The 21805-nt window shown below is 26.8% G+C and overlaps 1 protein-coding gene across 2 annotated transcripts in view; it reads left to right on the top strand.

Annotated features, from left to right (window-relative positions):
* The window catches only part of bun (TSC22 domain family member bunched), a 612850-nt gene that overhangs the window by 352691 nt on the left and 238354 nt on the right, over positions 1-21805 (top strand). The window lies entirely within an intron of this gene.

The raw sequence follows: 21805 nt of genomic DNA, 5'->3' as shown, positions 1-21805 counted from the left end.
TACTACAACAAAAATATTTTTATACATAAAATATATATAAAATAATATAATTTAAAATTTTCTACAACGAGTGAGTGCATTATAAAATGAAAATTTAATAGTGTGCACAATTTACAAAAAAAAAAAATATCTTACAAAATAAAAATTGAGAAAAATTATAAATGGTTACTAATTAAATCATTATATACAATTTATAAACATCTTGCCTTTAAAAGAAATTGTGTAATTTATTAAAATTGTATAAATTACCTCGCCAAGTGAAATCAAATAAAAAAAAAACAAAACACATTTGTCTAGTCAATAAACCAAAGTGATCTCTAACTCAAAAATAAATATACACTAACATTTCAAATACTTAATTTAATTTTAAGAATTTAAATAAATAAAAAGCACAAAGAATTGAAGCTTTATCAAAATTATCACAGAAAAAAATGGAAAGAGTCTTTTTCAAATCTCCTAGAGCCTTAAAACATTAAACAAAGCCCTAGAAAAAATCCCCCCAATTGATGGATGGCTAAGAGAAAAATACAAATTTATGGATATAAGAAATCAAACGCAACATATCATAAAAGTTAGTAATTAATGTTAAGTGAATTTAAAAACAAGATATTCGCTTGTAAAATAAAAATGCACTAAAATATTAAAAACAAACGCCATTTGAAAAAATATAAAAATTTATATATCGTACAAAATCGTAATACACAATCTTTGAAATTTAGTAACGGAATAAAACCAAGAATTAATATTAAAAATAAAAAAACCAAACAACCGAGAAATTAGCAATAATTTATACAAGAATCGCTATTCAAAAAAAAAAAGGTTATAACAGCATCAGAAAATATTAAAAAAAAATAGTAAAATATATTAAAAATTTTTAAAACAAGAGTTGGAAATTGACCATGTTATTTTAATACTTAAATAAATTTTTGAAAATAAAATATCAAAAAAAAATAAAATTTTAAGTTTTATTTAGTTTTTATATATTAAAAAAAACTACCTCAATTGTTATTGCCAATTTCTTATTGGAATTTCAAAATCATTATGCTTCAATATCCTCGTACCTCATCGAGTGCTTCTTCGGGTTTCTATGATGACGATGATGATGAGCCAATGCATCCATATCATACACCCCCGCAATCCCCAGCCTCATCACCGGCGGTCATTAAGGCGTCTCATTGTTTACAACGTCACATAAGTCGCATGTTTAGTGCTGAAGAGTAAGTGTTGAAATGTTATGTCAAGTCAAATTAAATATTGGGTCTATATGCTAAAAAAAAAAAATTTATATAAAAATTTTATATAAAATAAATAAATTTTAACTGCTTCGTTAAAGAAGTTTATAAAACTGCATTTCAGTGTCCATCAATATAGAAAATATTTATAGTGTACATATTAAGGTTACAGCTTCTATGAGAAATAAATCTAACCTAAGTGGGAAGTTAGAGTTTGGTGTCTTTTTCGAATTGTCGTCTTTTGTGGACATTGGTAGTCAAAGGGTTAAATAAATAAAAAAAGAAAATATCAATTTATATTAATTTTAGCAAAAGTGTAAAATAAATTTATTTAAATTCGATTAAATGAATGTTTAATAAATTATTCTTATAATCTTTCCTATATTAAGTTCACTTAAAATTTAAAGAATTTAAATCAAAATGTGGCTGATGGCTAAGCTGTAAGTTTCATAAGGATCGGTTGCGATCAACACATAACTTGACAATCGGAAAGACGAACGTCCATTCGCTTAGGCTTGTCATAACTAAAATAATATTTTTATTGGTTATTTTAAATAAAAATGAAATTAAAATAAATTAAAACAAACTAAGACCTTAAAGAAAATTAATTTAATTTATTAATAAAATAAAAAATGAACTAATTTTAAATCAAAAAAAAAAAAAAAATAAATAAATAAATAAATAAAATTTATCCGACGTACCGACGTACGTACACCAAGGGTTAGGCCCTTGGAGACTCTGAGTCGATAGTTTAGGTCTGTGACCATTATTACAAGAGGCCCCTTAGTCGGATTCACAGTTGCTAGTTTAGATCTAAACAAGTATATACAGCACTAAGTTCGGGTTTCCTTTGAAATTTCAGGAGGGCTTGAGGACACTTCCCGAAGATAAATTTAAAAATTTCACCTATGAGGACTATATCAGATTCTGGATTTTTAAGAACCATTTTTGTTGTTAATTTTTTTTTGGTACGACCTTCTTATTCTTTATTTTTGGTTATTTTTAGATCTGTTCTAAAATGGGCTTTCAAGGTCTCTCAATATGCAAATAAAAAGACTTTATTTCATATTTACATCCGACGTTTCGTTGGTGATTTCCAACTTCTTCTGGGATGAATTTTTTATTGAAATCTGGCAACCATATTGTAAACAGAAAAAAAAAAAAAAAATTTTTTGTTTGAGTTTTAGAGGAATCATTAACATCTCTTGTAAGTGTGCAAGAAACTTATAAAATAACGTCTTGATTTGAAATCTTAAATCTGTAGAAGTAAAATCTGGAAATTTTACATTGAGTTTCAAGCAATTTTCATGATCAGTGCGCCTTCTACACCCTCAAGAAGTGAAGTCGGTCTATATGGAGGCACTACCAAATGGACCGATAAAAACTTAATCCGATACATGTTTTTGTGAGCCTAAAATACCAGAATATTTACAATTTCAGACAAATCAAATAAAAACTACGGTTTTTAGAAACCCTGGGAGTTAAATCGGGAGATCGTTCTTATGGGGGCTATACTAAAATATGGACCGATACTCACCGTTTTCGGCACACCTCTTTATGACCCGAAAATACCTCTAGATTTCCAATTTCAGGCAAATAGGATAAAAGCTTCGGATTCTAGAAGCCCAAGAAGTAAAATCGGGAAATCGGTTTATATGGGGGCTATACCAAAATATGAACCGATACTCAAAATTTTTGGCACACGTATTTGTGGTCCTACAATACCTCTAGATTTCCAATTTCAGGTAAATTGAATAAAAACTGCGGTTTCTATAAGCCCAAGAAGTAAAATCGGGAGATCGGTCTATACCAAAACATGGACCGATACTCACCATTTTTGGCACAGCTCTTTATGGTCATAAATTACCTCTAGATTTAAAATTTCAGGCAAATTGGATCGGGGAGGTCGATTTATATGGGGACTATATCAAAACCTGGACCGATATAGCCCGTCTTCGAACTTGACCTGCCTGCAGACAAAAGACGAGTTTGTGCAAAATTTCAGCACGACTGCTTCATTATTGAAGACTGTAGCGTGATTACAACAGACAGACAGACGGACATCGTTATATCGTCTTAGAATTTCTCCATGACTTATTCAACGATAAGTCGACCGGAGCGAGGTCTATCTTCGTGGAAATTTTCAAAATAGCATTGTTTCCATAAATTCAGTAAATTTAATAAATTGAGAATATTCTTACGTTTTTATAAAAAATTAAAAATTTTTTTTTTTAAATTAGGCAGAAAAATATTGTTTTGTCTTCAACCACGAAATTTATTGATACAATTAATTTGTAATTGAAATGTTTTTAATCACAAGAGCGATAGTACGAGTATAAATCACCCAATGTATTGAACCAATTAAATTTTTAATCGTATTTTTTTAAATTCAATTAAAAATTTAATTGGAAATTTTTTGGTGATAGATTTTTCTTAGCATTATAATAATATTTAAAAAAAGAGCGTTTTTATAATTATTTTTTTTAGCAAGAAGTAAGGAAAGAAAATTAAATCAAATTTTTTTATTGAAAATATTTTTTATTGTTAATTATTTTTTTGTCTTCAATCACGAAATTTATTGATACAATTAATTTGTAATTGAAATGTTTTTAATCACAATAGTGATAGTATAAATCACCAAAGTCCATTAAAAAATATATTAATTAAATTAATTTTTAATTTTTTTTTAATTTTTATTCATTAAAATTAATCAGTTCAATATACATTAATATTTTTTTTTATAAAGGGTGATTCTTTTGAGGTTAGGATTTTCATGCATTAGTATTTGACAGATCACGTGGGATTTCAGACATGATGTCAAAGAGAAAGATGCTCAGTATGCTTTGACATTTCATCATGAATAGACTTACTAACGAGCAACGCTTGCAAATCATTGAATTTTATTACCAAAATCAGTGTTCGGTTCGAAATGTGTTTCGCGCTTTACGTCCGATTTATGGTCTACATAATCGACTGGTTGAATGGCTACGTAAATAAGCAAAATTGCCGCATTTGGAGTGAAGAGCAACCAGAAGCCGTTCAAGAACTGCCCATGCATCCCGAAAAATGCACTGTTTGGTGTGGTTTGTACGCTGGTGGAATCATTGGACCGTATTTTTTCAAAGATGCTGTTGGACGCAACGTTACGGTGAATGGCGATCGCTATCGTTCGATGCTAACAAACTTTTTGTTGCCAAAAATGGAAGAACTGAACTTGGTTGACATGTGGTTTCAACAAGATGGCGCTACATGCCACACAGCTCGCGATTCTATGGCCATTTTGAGGGAAAACTTCGGAGAACAATTCATCTCAAGAAATGGACCGGTAAGTTGGCCACCAAGATCATGCGATTTGACGCCTTTAGACTATTTTTTGTGGGGCTACGTCAAGTCTAAAGTCTACAGAAATAAGCCAGCAACTATTCCAGCTTTGGAAGACAACATTTCCGAAGAAATTCGGGCTATTCCGGCCGAAATGCTCGAAAAAGTTGCCCAAAATTGGACTTTCCGAATGGACCACCTAAGACGCAGCCGCGGTCAACATTTAAATGAAATTATCTTCAAAAAGTAAATGTCATGGACCAATCTAACGTTTCAAATAAAGAACCGATGAGATTTTGCAAATTTTATGCGTTTTTTTTTTTTTAAAAGTTATCAAGCTCTTAACAAATCACCCTTTATTATATTAAAATCGGCATATGATAACTAAAAGTCTATGATAAATGTATATTTACTAAGAGTGTTGGCTTTTTTAATTAGATTTTGTTAAGAAATCCAAGTAAAGAAAAAGATAAAGATATTCAATTATCTTCAAATTTATTTATTAAAAATATTTTAATTTTAAAATTTAATATTTTGTTTTATTTTTCGTCATCTTAATACCTTTCATTTAAGTACCAATAACAATATAATCAGACATTTCTAACTCGAGATATAATTTGTTTATTGAAAAAAGAGCGAAGAACTAAAAATAACGGGATATCTCAAAAACTGTTCCATAAAAAATTTAAATTTTTTTTCGAATTCAGCCGATCAAAATACATAAAAAAGTGAAAATGAAAAAAAAAGATTTTGTAAACTAGTGTAATAAAAAAAATAAAAAAAAAACGGGCCAACAAAACATTTAAAATTTTATTTAAAAATACAGTCGAAGCTCTGTTTAACGAATATCCCATTTAGCGAAAATCCAATTTAAAGAACGTCCAAATTCCTAACATTGAGTATACTAAATAACGAACAGTTGAACAAAATTCACGTTCGATTTAACGAACAGGCTTCTAATCTTAAGAAAATAAACAACAAAAAATCATCAATATTTGACGATTGTGAGAATGGCTTAAGTCCTTCGGAAATGTCCACAAAATACGACATTCGCAAGATATTTAGAATCCATTAAAATGTTCGGAAACACACATTCAATGGCCGGGTAACTAGGTAAAGTTAGGTTAGATAGAGTGGCAGCTTCGCTACGGGAAATGGATCTACACCAGAACCGGTACAGGACTACTCCCTGGTATGAATAGACCAGTCCCAGTTCTGGCCGAAACGTATGGAAGGGACTGGTCACTTCAACACGGGTTTGTCATTGACGGCGATAAATTTACACTGCAGGTCACGGCTTGAACTCATTCCAAACTACATGACCTGGGAGAACTTAGTAGGACTAGACAGGTCCTCATGAACCAGTCTGAGACAAACCCTTAGGTACCTATATTATTTTGATCATCCAAATTGCACCAGAAAGAAAAACTTTTGGACTATGTTGGACCATAGGTAAATGTTTAGATCAAATAAAATTTTAAAATAAAGAGAGTATAGAAATCAATCAATTATATGAACATTTAAAAACTACGATAAACTCGAGTACTGGTACTAGTCCTGTGATAGGTCAGTTAGTGGCAATATTTCGTAGAATTGCCAGTTGGACAGGTGGTGAATTAATGAGTGCTACCCGATTCTATATTTAGCTCAATAACAAGGAACCTCCGTCTTATAACTGAAGAGAAACTATGAAATACACAGGAATGTCAACATCATTAGTGAGAGGGATAAACTACCGCTGAAAAACTTTTTTGGTGCTCGGTCGAAACGGCAATGTAGCGTTGAGAGCACATCTATGCCGTCAGAAGCAGCAGGGTAATGCTGTATGTAGGACGTTTTAGGAAGATGTTACTATGAACACTACCTATGCCTGGCCCATCTTGAAACCGGGGACTGAAAACAAATTAGGCAATTCGTCTAAGAAGTTAGGCACACAAATTGTCGGTGTATATAGGCCCCCATAAGACAGCGAATCTTGGATCCTCTTTTCAATCTAACCTAACCTAGATATATCAAGTTCATCAGTTTTTAAGGATTATTTAAAGTAATATTTTTGTAAGTGTCTCTGTGGTTTAATTTTGTCAAATGATTATGAATTTTTACTCATCTGGTAAAAAAGTAAGATTTTTATTAAAAATTAACATTTAATATTCCCGTTCGATTTAACGAATTTTTCTAAATAACGAAAGGGCCTGACAATATATCGTTCGTTAAACCGAGCTTCGACTGTATATATATTTTTTTAACTTAAAATTAATCAATTCCATATATATTCATAGTCATTTTAATTTAAATTAAATTATAATTAGCATATGATAATTAAATATTTATCGAAATTGTTTTTTTTTTCTACAATCAATATTATAGTTCACATTGTTATACTCGACCGATAAGTTCTATAATAAAGAATACTTATAAACAAATAACTTTTTTTAATGCACTTATGCCAAATAAATATAATACATCTCAAAACACACTTGCATACCACTTAGGGCTTGACATCTATCCGATATGGTTGTTGTCTCTGAAATAAAGTCAATAGAAATGTAAAGACAAATATACCATATATATACGATGTGTATAAATTATCATATAATTAACACTTGTGTTAAATACAAAAAAAACTCAAGGGTCTACTATTTATTTATTTAGCTTACACGAGTATTGCATTCAAGATGAATTTTAAATTCAATTAAGGGGATAAATATTCGTCGTAGACTTACAACTTGGGAATTATTGTTGAATATATTCACACTTATCAAGTACTTATAAAGTATTTAATTAAGTGTTATATTTAATGAGTAAGACGCGTATTCTTTATATATATAAAATAATGGACTTACAATTTGAAATTTATGTGTTATATTTAATGAGTAAGACACGTATTTTTTATATATATAAAATAATGGACTTACAATTTGAAATTTTTATTTATTACAGGATATAAAAAAAAAACAGCAAATTTGAATTTGAATGTTTTTCTACTATTTTTCCAATAAAATTGAATTATCACAATTTTTATTAATAATTTGTTGTCATTACAATTTTCATAAAAAAATTTGCAAATTTAACTTTGAATGTTTTTCTACTCTTTTTCCAACAATTTTTATTAATAATTTTTTGTCATTACAATTTTCATGGCAACATTGGCCACTGTAGTGATATTCTTCGATATCTGCTGATGCTGTTGCCGACCATGATGTCTTCATAAATTGTCTTTAATTGCATTAATTATTTCCTGTTTGGATATATTTTTGGTTGCTTATTTGCATTATTGATACTTTGTGAATACCTCGCAATGGGAATATTTCTTTGCGCATTATTGACTCGCCAAGGGAAAATCCCTCTTTATGGGTCTGTGTTTATTGCTTTTGGGTAATTTCTAGATGTGTCATGACTTGCCATAATTAAAATATTTGTATAATGTATTTTATATATAAATTAAATAAAAAACAAATTAATTTATAAATAATATGGAAAACTAAACTAATATTAAATTTACAAATAAAAAATATTGAACCCTTGTCCCTTTGTAGGCCAAGAATAAAATTTGTTTCTTTGAGTTCATCATTAAAGTTTTTCCATAATATAAAGGCCAAGCATCATTCAAATAGTAGCATAATATTTTTTTAATATCATAGATATATATTTATTCCCTAGTAATTAATGTAAATATTTACCTTTGTTTCATCGCTTGGGACAAGCTATGTTGTTGTTTCATCGCATTATTGCTACAGAAAAGTTGAAGGACAAATGGTCATTGATGCCAGATTATTGTTTATTTTTCTATTGTAACAAGAAAATGAAAATGAAAATATGAAAAATTTTCATACACCATCTGTTTCATATAATTCCACGATAAAGAAGCAGATCATTGTTTAAAATTTCCATGGATTCTTTTCTTTAGTCCCGCCTTTGTTTAGCCGTTTTCGTGTTTTCCTCTTTGGGGAGATAAAATGACATCACAGCTTACAATGAATATATATTTTTCATTGTTTTTATGGCTATATTATAAAATGTTTATTTCTTTTGTTTGATGTTTTCCTTTGAGAATAAATACTAATTTTACCCATTTTTTTCTATATCTTTTCAGGTAAGTGAATGATTTATACGAAATTTATGAATGGGTCAAGAGTGAGTCAAACCAAGGTTTTTTACTATTTCATATATTTTCCGAATTCGAATTTATATTAAAATTAAGAATTTATTTATCGCTATTAACCACTATAAAATGGAATTAGATTTTGGAAAAAATTTCCGAACATTTTATTTCTATAGAAAATTTTCTGAAAATGTTATTTCTATAGAAAATTTTCGGAAAATGTTATTTCTATAGAAAATTTTTGGAAAATTTTATTTCAATAGAAATTTTTCTGAAAATTTTATTTCTATACAAAAATTTTCTGAAAATGTTATTTCTATAGAAAATATTATCAAAATTTTATTTCTATAGAAAATTTTGTCAAAACTTTATTTCTATAGAAAATTTTGTCAAAATTTTCTGAAAATTTTATTTCTAACGAAAAAATTTCTGAAAATTTTGTTGCTATAGCAAATTATCTGAAAATTTTGTCAAAATTTTATTTATATAGAAAATTGTTTCACATTTTTATTTCTATAGAAATTTTTTTCAAAATTTTATTTCTATAGAAAATTTTGTCCAATTTTTATTTCTATAGAAAATTTTGTCCAATTTTTATTTCTACAGAAATTTTTTTCAAAATTTTATTTCTATAGAAGGTGCAATGGTTAGCATGCCCGCCTTGCATACACAAGGTCGTGGGTTCGATTCCTGCTACGACCGAACACCAAAAAGTTTTTCAGCGGTGGATTATCCCACCTCAGTAATGCTGGTGACATTTCTGAGGGTTTCAAAGCTTCTCTAAGTGGTTTCACTGGAATGTGGAACGCCGTTCGGACTCGGCTATAAAAAGGAGGTCCCTTGTCATTGAGCATAACATGGAATCGGGCAGCACTCAGTGATAAGAGAGAAGTTCACCACTGTGGTATCACAATGGACTGAATAGTCTAAGTGAGCCTGATACTCCGGGCTGCCACATAACCTAACCTAACCTAACATTTCTATAGAAAAAAAATCAAAAATGTATTTCTATAGAAAATTTTGTCAAAAGAGTAGAGTAGAGGATGCTGATGAGGGATGTGGTAATTCCGAAACGTGCGTCCATCCAACCATCTTGCAGTCTATAGGGCTTTGCCCAAATAAATTTGACAAACATTCTTTTCCTCTGTTGGTTAAGCTACACTTGTAGTTTAGTCAATGTATGATTTTAAGCTGCAATAAAAAACAACAACAATGCTTAAAGAACAAAACCAACAATAACAAAACAAAACAAATGGACAATTTTATTTCTATACAAAATTTTGTGAAAATTATATTTCTATAGAAATGTTTCTGAAAATTTTATTTCTATAGAAAATTTTCCGAAAATTTTATTTCTATAAAGATTTTCTGAGAATGTTATTTTTATAAAAAATTTTCTGAAAATTTTATTTCTACAGAAAATTTCGTCAAAATTTTATTTTTATAGAAAATTTTGTCAAAAATTTCGTTCCAAAGGTAATTTTGTCAAAAATTTCGTTCTATATACAATTTTGTCAAAAATTTATTTCTATAGAAAATGTTGTCCAATTTTTATTTCTATAGAAAATTTTTTCAAAATTTTATTTCCATAGAAAATTTTGTCAAAATTTTATTTCTATAGAAAATTTTGTCAAAATTTTATTTCTATAGAAAATTTTGTGAAAATTTTAATTCTATAGAAAATTTTGTCAAAATTTTATTTCTATAGAAAATTTTGTCCAATTTTTATTTCTATAGAAAATTTTTTTCAAAATTTTATTTCTATAGAAAATTTTGTCAAAAATGTATTTCTATAGAAAATTTTGTCAAAATTTTATTTTTATAGAAAATTTTGTCAAAATTTTATTTTTATAGGAAATTTTGTCAAAATTTTATTTTTATAGGAAATTTTGTCAAAAATTTCGTTCTATATACAATTTTGTCAAAAATTTATTTCTATAGAAAATTTTGTCCAATTTTTATTCCTATAGAAAATTTTTTCAAAATTATATTTCCATAGAAAATTTTGTCAAAATTTTATTTCTATAGAAAATTTTGTCAAAAATTTATTTCTATAGAAAATTTTGTCAAAATTTTATTTCCATAGAAAATTTTGTCAAAATTTTATTTCTATAGAAATTTTTTTCAAAATTTTATTTCTATAGAAAATTTTGTCAAAAATGTATTTCTATAGAAAATTTTGTCAAAATTTTATTTCGATAGAAAATTTTGTGAAAATTATATTTATATAGAAAATTTTGTCAAAATTTTATTTCTATAGAAAATTTTCTGAATATTTTTTTCTTTAGAAAAATTTGCCAAAATGTTATTTCTATAGAAAACTTTGTCAAAATTTTATTTCTATAGAAAATTTTGTCAAAATTTTATTTCTATAGAAAATTTTCCGAAAATTTTATTTCTATAAAAAATTTTCTAGAAATTTTATTTCTATAAAACATCTGAAAATTTTGCCTAAATTTTATTTCTATAAAAAATTTGTCAAAATTTTATTTCTATAGGAAATTTTCTGAAAATTTTATATATATAGAAAATTTTGTTTAAATTGTATTTCTATAGAAAATTTTGTCAAAACTTTATTTCTATAGAAAATTTTTTCAAAATTTTATTTCTATAGAAAATTTTGTCACAATTTTATTTCTATAGAAAATTTTATTTCTATCGAAAATTTTGTCAAAATTATATTTCTTTAGAAAATTTTGTCAAACTTTTTTTTGTCTATAGAAAATTTTGTCAAAATGTTATTTCTATCGAAAATTTTCTTAAAATTTTATTTCTATAGACAATTTTGTCAAAATTATATTTCTATAAAAATTTTTGTAAATTTGATTCCTACAGAAATTTTTTTTATAATTTGAATTCTATAAAAACTTTTGTCAATTTTATTCCTACAGAAATTTTGCTATAATTTGATTTCTATACAAATATTTTGTCAAAATTTTATTTCTATAGAATTTTTTTTCAAAATTTATGGAATTTAAATAATATTTTCTCATAGTCGAACAAAGGTTTAGAAAACAAATGACTTCCACATCAATTATATTGAATTACTTTTCTTATATCGTTTTTCTTGTTTTGTATACCTATTTTATTACTTCTATTGACTGATAATTCTGTAAAAAACAACCCCTTTAAGCATATAATCGTCATTAACAAAACAATTGGAATGTCAGTTTATTATTGTCTATATTAAATATTTTGACAACAGAAAAATAAGAAGCACAATCAATCTAAACTGAACAAATGATAAGTATAATAAAAGCAAATCAACACCCCATAAAATCTATTTAATGTTCTGTTTTGTCTACCAATTCTAAATTGTTCTACACCTATCATCCGTAGATAATATGTGTAGAACAATTTAGACAGTAGATGATACACATACTATACAATTAGTCTAGAAAATAAGAATTTCTTTTATCAGCAACACAAAACTGAAGTCATCATTAAAAATATAAATATACGCCAGCCTGAAACAAAGAATAAAAAGTTGTACAATTAATGATGATATACATTTTCAGTGACGGCAAACAACGAAAACATGATTGAAAAAATAACCTGCATAATTGAAATAGCGATACTATTTGTTTATTTTAAAACGGGAATTTCGCTTACCAATATCGTTAAGAAATTTTGCGTTTGTATGAAAATTTTATTTCTATAGAAAATTTGGTCAAAATTTTGTTTCTATAGAAAAATTTGTCAAATTTGTTTTTTCTATAGAAAATTTTGTCAAAATTTTGTTTCTATAGAACATTTTGTCAAAATTTCATTTCTATAGAAAATTTTGTCAAAATTTTATTTCTATTAAAAATTTTGTCAAAATTTCATTTCTATAGAAAATTTTGTCAAAATATTTTTTTCTATTGAAAATTTTGTAAAAAATTTACTTCTATAGAATATGTTGTCAAAATTTTATTTCTTTAGAAAATTTTGTCAAAATTTTATTTCTATAGAAAATTTTGTCAACATTTTATTTCTATAGAAAATTTTGTCAAAATTTTATTTCTACAAAAGTGTGGTAAAAAGCAGTTTCTTTATATAGAAAATTTTATCAAAATTTTATTTCTATAGAAAAATTTCTCAAAATTTTATTTCTATAGAAAATTTTGTCAAAATTTAATTTCTATAGAAAATTTTGTCAAAATTTAATTTCTATAGAAAATTTTGTCAAAATTTTATTTCTATAGAAAATTTTGTCACAATTTTATTTCTATAGAAAATTTTGTCAAAATTTTACTTCTATAGAAAATTTTGTAAAAATTTTAGTTCTATAGAAAATTTTGTCAACATTTTATTTATATAGAAAAATTTCTGAAAATGTTGTTTCTGTAGAAAAATTTCTGAAAATTTTGTTTCTATAGAAAATTTTGTTAAACTTTTATTTCTGTAGAAAATTTTGTCAAAATTTTATTTCTATAGAAAATTTTGTCAAAATTTTATTTGTATTGAAAATTTTGTCAAAATTTTATTTCTATTGAAAATTTTGTCAAAATTTTATTTCTATAGAAAATTTTGTCAAAATTTTATTTCTATAGAAAATTTTGTAAAAATTTTATTTCTATAGAAAAATTTTTTCAAAATTTTATTTCTAAAAAATGTGGTAAAAATTAGTTTCCTTAATAGAAAAAATTGTCAAGATTTTGTTTCTAAATAAAATTTTGTCAAAATTTTATTTCTTTAGAAGATTTTCTCAAAATTTTATTTCCAAAGAAAATTTTGTACAAATTTTATTTCTATAGAAATTTTGTCAAAATTTCATTTCTATAGAAAATTTTGTCAAAATTTTTTTTCTATTGAAAATTTTGTAAAAATTTTACTTCTATAGAAAATGTTGTCAAAATTTTATTTCTTTAGAAAATTTTGTCACAATTTTATTTCTTTAGAAAATTTTGTCAACATTTTATTTCTATAGAAAATGTTGTCAAAATTTTATTTCTAAAAAATTGTGGTAAAAAGCAGTTTCTTTATATAGAAAATTTTATCAAAATTTTATTTCTATAGAAAAATTTCTCAAAATTTTATTTCTATAGAAAATTTTGTCAAAATTTTATTTCTATAGAAAATTTTGTCAAAATTTTATTTCTATAGAAAATTTTGTCAAAATTTTATTTCTATAGAAAATTTTGTCAAAATTTTATTTCTATAGAAAATTTTGTCAAAATGTTATGTCTATAGAAAATTTTGTCAAAATGTTATGTCTATAGAAAATTTTGTCAAAATGTTATGTCTATAGAAAATTTTGTCAACATTTTATTTCTATAAAAAATTTTGTCAAAATTTTATTTTATAAAAATTTTTGTTAAAATTTTATTTATATAGAAAATTTTGTCAAAATTATATTTCTATAGGAAATTTTGTCAAAATTTTATTTCTATAGAAAATTTTTTTCAAAATTTTATTTCTAAAAAAATGTGGTAAAAATTAGTTTCCTTAATAGAAAAAATTGTCAAGATTTTGTTTCTAAATAAAATTTTGTCAAAATTTTATTTCTATAGAAGATTTTCTCAAAATTTTATTTCCATAGAAAATTTTGTACAAATTTTATTTCTATAAAAAATTTTGTCTAAATTTTATTTCTATAGAAAATTTTGTACGAATTTTATTTCTAAAAAAACATTGGCAAAGATTACTTGTTTTATATAGAAAATTTTGATTCTATAGAAAATTTTTTTTGTTTTGTTATTGTTGGTTTTGTTCTTTAATCATTGTTGTTTTTTTTTTTTTTTGATTTCAGCTTAAAACCAATGCATGGTTTTAAGCTGAAATCAAAAAACAACAACAATTTCATTTCTATAGAAAATTTTGTCAAAATTTTATTTCTATAGAAAATTTTGTCAAAATTTTATTTCTATAGAAAATTTTGTCAAAATTTTATTTCTATAGAAAATTTTGTCAAAATTTTATTTCTATAGAAAATTTTGTCAAAATTTTATTTCTGTAGAAAATTTTGTCAAAATTTAATTTCTATAGAAAATGTTGTCAAGATTTTATTTCTATTTTTTATTTCTATATTTTGTTTCTATAGAAACAAAAATTTTGTTTGTTTATAGAAAATTTTGGTAAAATTTAATTTGAAGAACATTGGACTGAATACATCGGTTCCATAATTGGATGTGATAATACGATTGTAAACGGGTCATTGTTAGCAGAACAAAATTGCAGTTCGTTGCAGAGAACAACTACAAATTATTAAAATCTAACGAAATCAATACACATGCCATTTCAATTAGACATCCTATGATCGGCAACAATTTAATATAGAGAAAAGTCATTCTTCAAACACGTGAATTACGCCAACTAGAGATGACAGTTGAAGAACCTTCAGTTGCTCGTGTATTATTCCCAGCAAACACAGGGCATGTAGTTAAGGGGGAAATGAGCTTACAAAGAACTTTTGTACCATACCCTTGGCAAAAAGGGACAATTTTAAATTAATTTAACTTAAAGACTATTTGGCGATGGACAATTTTGGTTGAACTCCAATTCTATCTAATAACCTTTCATTCTGCCTGGTCAAACAATTTGTTTAAGTTTCCGTAAGTTTCCATGATTTTTATGGAAGTAAATTATTATATTCTCTCACAATTGAAATCCCTAACAATACTTAACAAGTTTCTTGAAACCGCCACAAGCCTCATCTTATATGCCAATCAATTTACATGTCGGCAATAACAAGGAGGCTTACCACATATTTGCTCGTTTTTCTTTTCATCGTTATTCTATTATAAATAGCATCTGTTGATTTTGTTGTCTTTATATAAGAATCGTTAATCATGTGTAATAGAAATGCAAATTCAATTCAATTATTATCTCAATCACATTGTTGTTCATTTTTTTAGGCTCTGATGTGAAACGACAGCATCGGGCCAAGCCTACAACAGATCGTGCCAAATATGATTTCTTATCAGGCAGAAGTTGCGTCAATCAAAACATTGTTTGACCTGATTGATATACAAAAAAGGAAATTATCGAAACTAAACAATTCCACGCTTTTTATTTCTATAGAAAATTTGAAAAGTATTTCCCAATTTTTTTGTATAGAAAATTTTCGCACATACGTAGAATATAAAATTTTCTCAAAAAATTGAGAAAATTTCCCCAATTTTTCCGAAATTTAATTTCTATAGAAAATTCTCACAAAATTTTTAATCTATAGAAAATTTTTTCAAAATTTGTTTTCTATAGAAAATTTTCTTAAAAATTTTATTTCTATAGAAAGTTTTTAAAAAATTTTACTTCTAAAGAAAATTTTCTCAATAATTATATTTCTATATCCCATGTTCTGATTTACGAGTTCGCAAAACGCAACATTTTAATTTGTCAATAACTTCTAAACCGTTCCATTTTTTTACCAAGAAATTTCCTCTGATTAAATTCCTTATCCATACCCTACGGGAAATTGATGCAAATTGCCACTGACGGACCTACCACAGAACTGGTACCGGTGCTCCAATTTTTTAATAGTCGTAATTTATTGATTTCCGTACTCGCTTGATATCAAAATCTTATTGGATCTTCATACTTTAAAAGTTTTTTTTTTTATTTTGGGTGCGATTCGGATGCCCAAAATGAAACAGATTCCTAAGAGTTTGTCCGAAACTGGTTCCTGAGGACCTGTCTATGGGGTACTCTTGCTAAATTGTACCAGGGCGTGTCTTTTGGAATAAGTCCAAGACGTGTCGTAAAGTGTAAATTTACCCCGCCAATGACAAACCCATGGTAAAGTGACCGGTCCCTTCCATACTTTTTGACCAGAACTGGGACTGGTCCATACACACCAGGGACTAGTCCTGTACCGGACCTGGGACTAGTCCTGTACCGGACCGTTTCCCGTACACAGAAAAAAATATCACCAAAATATTTCCAATTAAAAAGTTAATTGAAGTTGAAAATTTTTCAATTAATAAATTAATTGATACAATTAACTTTTTAATCATGATAGAAACATTAAGTTAATTAAGTCAATGATTGAAATTTTTAAAATGTTTAATTAAAAAATTAATTGATACAATTAACTTTTTAATCAAATTCGGAAGACTAATTCAGTTAAAAAAAGTGCTGATTTTTTTTTTACTTTTTTAATTAAAAATGTATTTCAAGCAATCATTTGTTAATCCAAATAAAAACTCTAAGCCAATCTAACTAAGTAATTAAAAATAGTTACCTTTTTTAATTAATAAATTAATTGCGTTTTGCAATCAACATCAATTAAATTTTTAATTGAATCAATTAAAAAATTAATTTAATTTTGCTGAAAAAATCAATTAATTTTTTAATCAAGAATTTTTTCTGTGCCCAATTAAAACTGTGATTGATACTATCATTTTCGTGATTGAAGACATTTGAATTAAAAAATGCATATGTTTGCAACACCGATATATATATATATATATATATATATATATATATATATATATATATATATATATATATATATATATATATATATATATATATATATATATATATATATATATATATATATATATATATATATATATATATATATATATATATATGAGAGCTATATCTAAATCTGAACCGATTTCTATTCTGGCCAAATTTGAAGTCGATTGGACTAAAACTGCGACCTAGACTTTGATTACAAAAATGTGTTCACGGACAGACGGCTATATCGACTCAGGAGCCCACCCTGAGCATTTTTGCCAAAGTCACCATGTGTCTATCTCGTCTCCTTCTCGGTGTTGCAAACATATGCACTAACTTATAATACCCTGTTCCACAGTGTGGCGCAGGGTATAAAAAATAGTTTTACTAAGGCAAACGTTGCTGCAATAATTCTGAAAATTCTTCAAAATTAATGAAATTGTCTTTAAATTCGTTGTCCATTTGTATCTGGACTACAAACGCATTCAAAAGTAGGAAATGTTTTCCAAAACTTTATTTTAAAGACGATTGTGATTTGAAACAGCATAGTTACTACTTGAAGTCGAGTCTGAATTTGGCAATTTTAGTTTTCGTTAACACGTTTTTAAAAGACTTTGATGGCACATGAAGAAAAAAAGCTGAAAACGAATAAATTAAATTTCCCTAAAATCATGTACGAAAAACTCGAATTTAAAAGAGAATTGTGTCTGTACTTTGGTTCGTAATCAATTCCAAAATCATTAGTGTAAAGACAAAATATTTGGAACTGGACATGCTTTTCTTCAGTGTATGGCATACGTTGAACAAGTATAAACAACAAGTATACGGCCGTAAGTTCGGCCAGGCCGAATCTTATGTACCCTCCACCATGGATTGCGTAGAAACTTCTACTAAAGACGGTCATCCACAATTAAATTACTTGGGTTTCGGCCGATGACAAGGCATCTTAAAACTTCTTAACATCATCTTCTAAATTGCAAGTTAGTCCATGCGGGTTATATATTAGACAAAAGAAAGCTCAATTAAAAATGTATAAATTCAGTTCTTGACCGGTATATATAGGGAAGAAATAATTACGAACCGATATGAACTTTTGTGTTGTAATTATAGAGCCAGAATTGAAATATGGGGTCGCTTTATATGGGGCCTCCGTACAATTATGAACACGAGTCTACCAAAAATGGTAGATTTTTTGCTGTTTGGTAGATTGGTAGAATTCTTGATGTTTTGGAAGATCTTGCAAAATAATCCTCTCCATGATGAAATGCTTCATAAATTTTCTATAGAAATAAAATTTTGAAATAAAAGACGAAATAAGAAATAAAAGAAATAAAATTTTGACAAAATTTTCTATAGAAATAAATTTTTGACAAAAGTTTGTATAGAAATTATATTTTGACAAAACTTCCTAAAGACATAAAATGTTGACAAAATTTTCTATAGAAATATAAAATTTTGACAAAATTTTCTATAGCAATAAAATTTTGGTATATTAATTTTGGCTCGAGTGGCAATCATGATTTTTGTGTTAATGGGGGCGGTTTATATGGGGGCTAAATATAATAAAGATCGAAAAGGACCAATTTTGGCATGGTTGTTATCGGCCACACACTAGAGAAATGTACCAAATTTCAACCTGATCGGATGAATTTTGCTGCTCCAAGAGGATCCGGAGGTCAAATCTGGAGATCGGTTTATATAAGGGCTATATATAATTATGGACCGATATGGACCAATTCTGGTATGGTTGTTAGAGACCATATACTAACACCACGTGCCAAATTTCAACAGAATCGGATGAAATTTGCTTCTCTTAGAGGCTCCGCAAGCCAAATCTGGGGATCGGTATATATGGGGGCTATATATAATTATGGACCGATGTGGACCAATTTTTGCATGGTTGTTAGAGACCATATACCAACACCCTTTACCAAATTTCAGTCAGATCGGATGTAATATGCTTCTCTTAGAGGCTCCGCAAGCCAAATCTGGGGATCGGTTTATATGGGGGCTATATATAATTATGAACCGATGTGGATCAATTTTTGCATGGTTGTTAGAGACCATATACCAAATTTCAGCCGGATCGGATGAAATTTGCTTCTTGTTGAGGCTCCGCAAGCCAAATCTGGGGATCGGTTTATATGGGGGCTATATATAATTATGGACCGATGTGGGCCAATTTTGCACGGTTGTTAGTTACCATATACCAACATCATGTTCCAAATTTCAGCCGGATCGGATGAAATTTGCTTCTCTTACAGGCTCCGCAAGCCAAATCTGGGGGCTATATAGAATTATGAACCGATGTGGACTAATTTTTGCATGGTTGTTAGAGACCATTTACCAACAACATGTACCAAATTTCAGCCGGATCGGATGAAATTTGCTTCTTGTTGAGGCTCCGCAAGCCAAAACTGGGGATCGGTTTATATGGGGGCTATATATACACAGAAAAAAATATCACCAAAATATTTCCAATTAAAAAGTTAATTGAAGTTGAAAATTTTTTCAATTAATAAATTAATTGAAACAATTAACTTTTTAATCATGATAGAAACATTAAGTTAATTAAGTCAATGATTGAAAATTTTAAAATTTGTAATTAAAAAATTAATTGATACAATTAACTTTTTAATCTAATTCGGAAGACTAATTAAAAATGTATTTCAAACAATCATTTTTTAATCGAAATAAAAACTCTAAGCCAATTCAGAAAGTAATTAAAAATAGTTACCTTTTTTTAATTAATAAATTAATTGAGTTTTGCAATCAACATCAATTAAATTTTTAATTGAATCAATTAAAAAATTAATTGAAATTTGCTGAAAAAATCAATTAATTTTTTAATCAAGAATTTTTTCTATGCCCAATTAAAACTGTGATTGATACTATCATTTTCGTGATTGAAGACATTTCAATTAAAAAATTAATTGGATCAATTAATTTGGTGATTGATTTAGAAAATTTTTTTTTGTGTGTAGGGTAAGACCAGTGTGTAACAATTTCGTGTTATAAATAATTGTAGTTCGAAAAATAAAGTAAGTGAAAAAATTGAGTTTTGCGAATTCGTAAACCAAAAAAATGGGGGGATGGTATATAAAATTTATTTCTATAAACGTTTTTCTCAACATTTTATTTCTAAAGTAAATTTTCTCAAAATTTCAGTTCTATAGAAAATTTTCTTAATTTTATTTCTATAGACATTTTCTCTAAATTTTATTTCTATAGAAAAATTTCTCCAAATTTTATTTCTATAAAAATGTTTCTCAAAATTTTTTTCTTCATAGAAAATTTTCTCAAAATTTTATTTCTATATCGAATTTCCTCAATAATTCTATTTTTATAGAAAATTTTCTAAAAAAAAATTATTCTATAAAAAAATTTCTCAAAACTTTTTTTTATAGAAAATTTTCTCGAAAATTTTATTGCTTTAGAAAAATTGCTCTAAATTTTATTTCTATAGAAAATTTTCTCAAAAATTTGTTTCTATTGCGAATTTCCTCGATAATTCTATTTTTATAGAAAATTTTCTAAAAAAAAAATATTCTATAATATTCTCAAAATTGTTTTTCTGTATAAATTTTTCTCGAAAATTTTATTGCTTTAGAAAAATTTCTCTAAATTTTATTTCTATAGAAAATTTTCACAAAAATTTATTTCTATAGAAAATTTTCACAAAAATTTATTTCTATAAAATATTGTTTAAAGTTATATTTCTGTACAATATATTAATGCTATAGATAACTTCATTTCTTTATTTTCCGTCTTGCGTTTATAAATATGATTCATTGCATGTTGTAAGCAACGCTTCTCGTACTCTAGAATATTTATGACTTCATAATGCCAGACACAAAGGTGGCGTGATTATGTCTTGCATTTGGGATTTCACAATGTGATTCAACAAAAACGTCAGCAATAGTATAACATTCGCACCATCTCATCATTCTCTATCCATAGCAGAGAAACATAAGAAATATAAACAAATAAAAAATATCTGGAAGTTCCAAAGACAATATCATACTTATGACGACATCAGCATAATGTGGGGAGCATATGTTTTTCATGGGAACGTAAATTACCCTTTTTTTTTTGCAAATAAAGTGGTATGACTTCAAAGTAAATTTTATTAGCTTAAATTTCATTTTTTTTTTGCGGTTTTTGGCTTGCGTGTTTTGTGTTTTTTAAGTTACACAAAATTACGTCAGTTTTATGGTGATGTGTCATCTGGAATATTTGGTGGCCATGTCATTATCTCCTAAATCAAATATGCCCATTTTAAGTCGTAGCTACTACTTTGCCACAGGAGCAATTCCACCCACACTTTTCTTTATTCTTTCATTGATGTACAGCAAATCTGTTCGTCTTTATTATCCAAAACGTATCTTTCTTCAAAGCTAATGGACTTCCTTGACTCCCAAGTTACTGTAAACTTCCGGCATGTAATTTGATTATCAAGACATTGTGAATTCTTAACTTCAAGCGGGTATTATAAACATTCGTATGGAAAAGATGATGATGATGCTATTATTAAGTGTTAATTCTTTTATTGATTGTGGTCTGGGGGTTTTCATTACTTTATATATCAACACGGATATTATGTGACATCCGCTTATCGACGTAAAACATTTGCCATTTTTCCTTATTTGAGTAAAGATGGTTTAGTTGATCATACGGCAATTGTCCTTATTTCCATATTGGGAAAAAAGAAATAAAATTTTCACAAAATTTTCTATAGAAATAAAATTATGAAAAAAAATAA

This window comes from Haematobia irritans, chromosome 2, assembly GCF_050003625.1.
Source record: "Haematobia irritans isolate KBUSLIRL chromosome 2, ASM5000362v1, whole genome shotgun sequence".
NCBI lineage: Eukaryota > Metazoa > Arthropoda > Insecta > Diptera > Muscidae > Haematobia > Haematobia irritans.
Note: the sequence above shows the minus strand (reverse complement) of the source record. Positions and strands in the feature narration are given on the sequence as shown.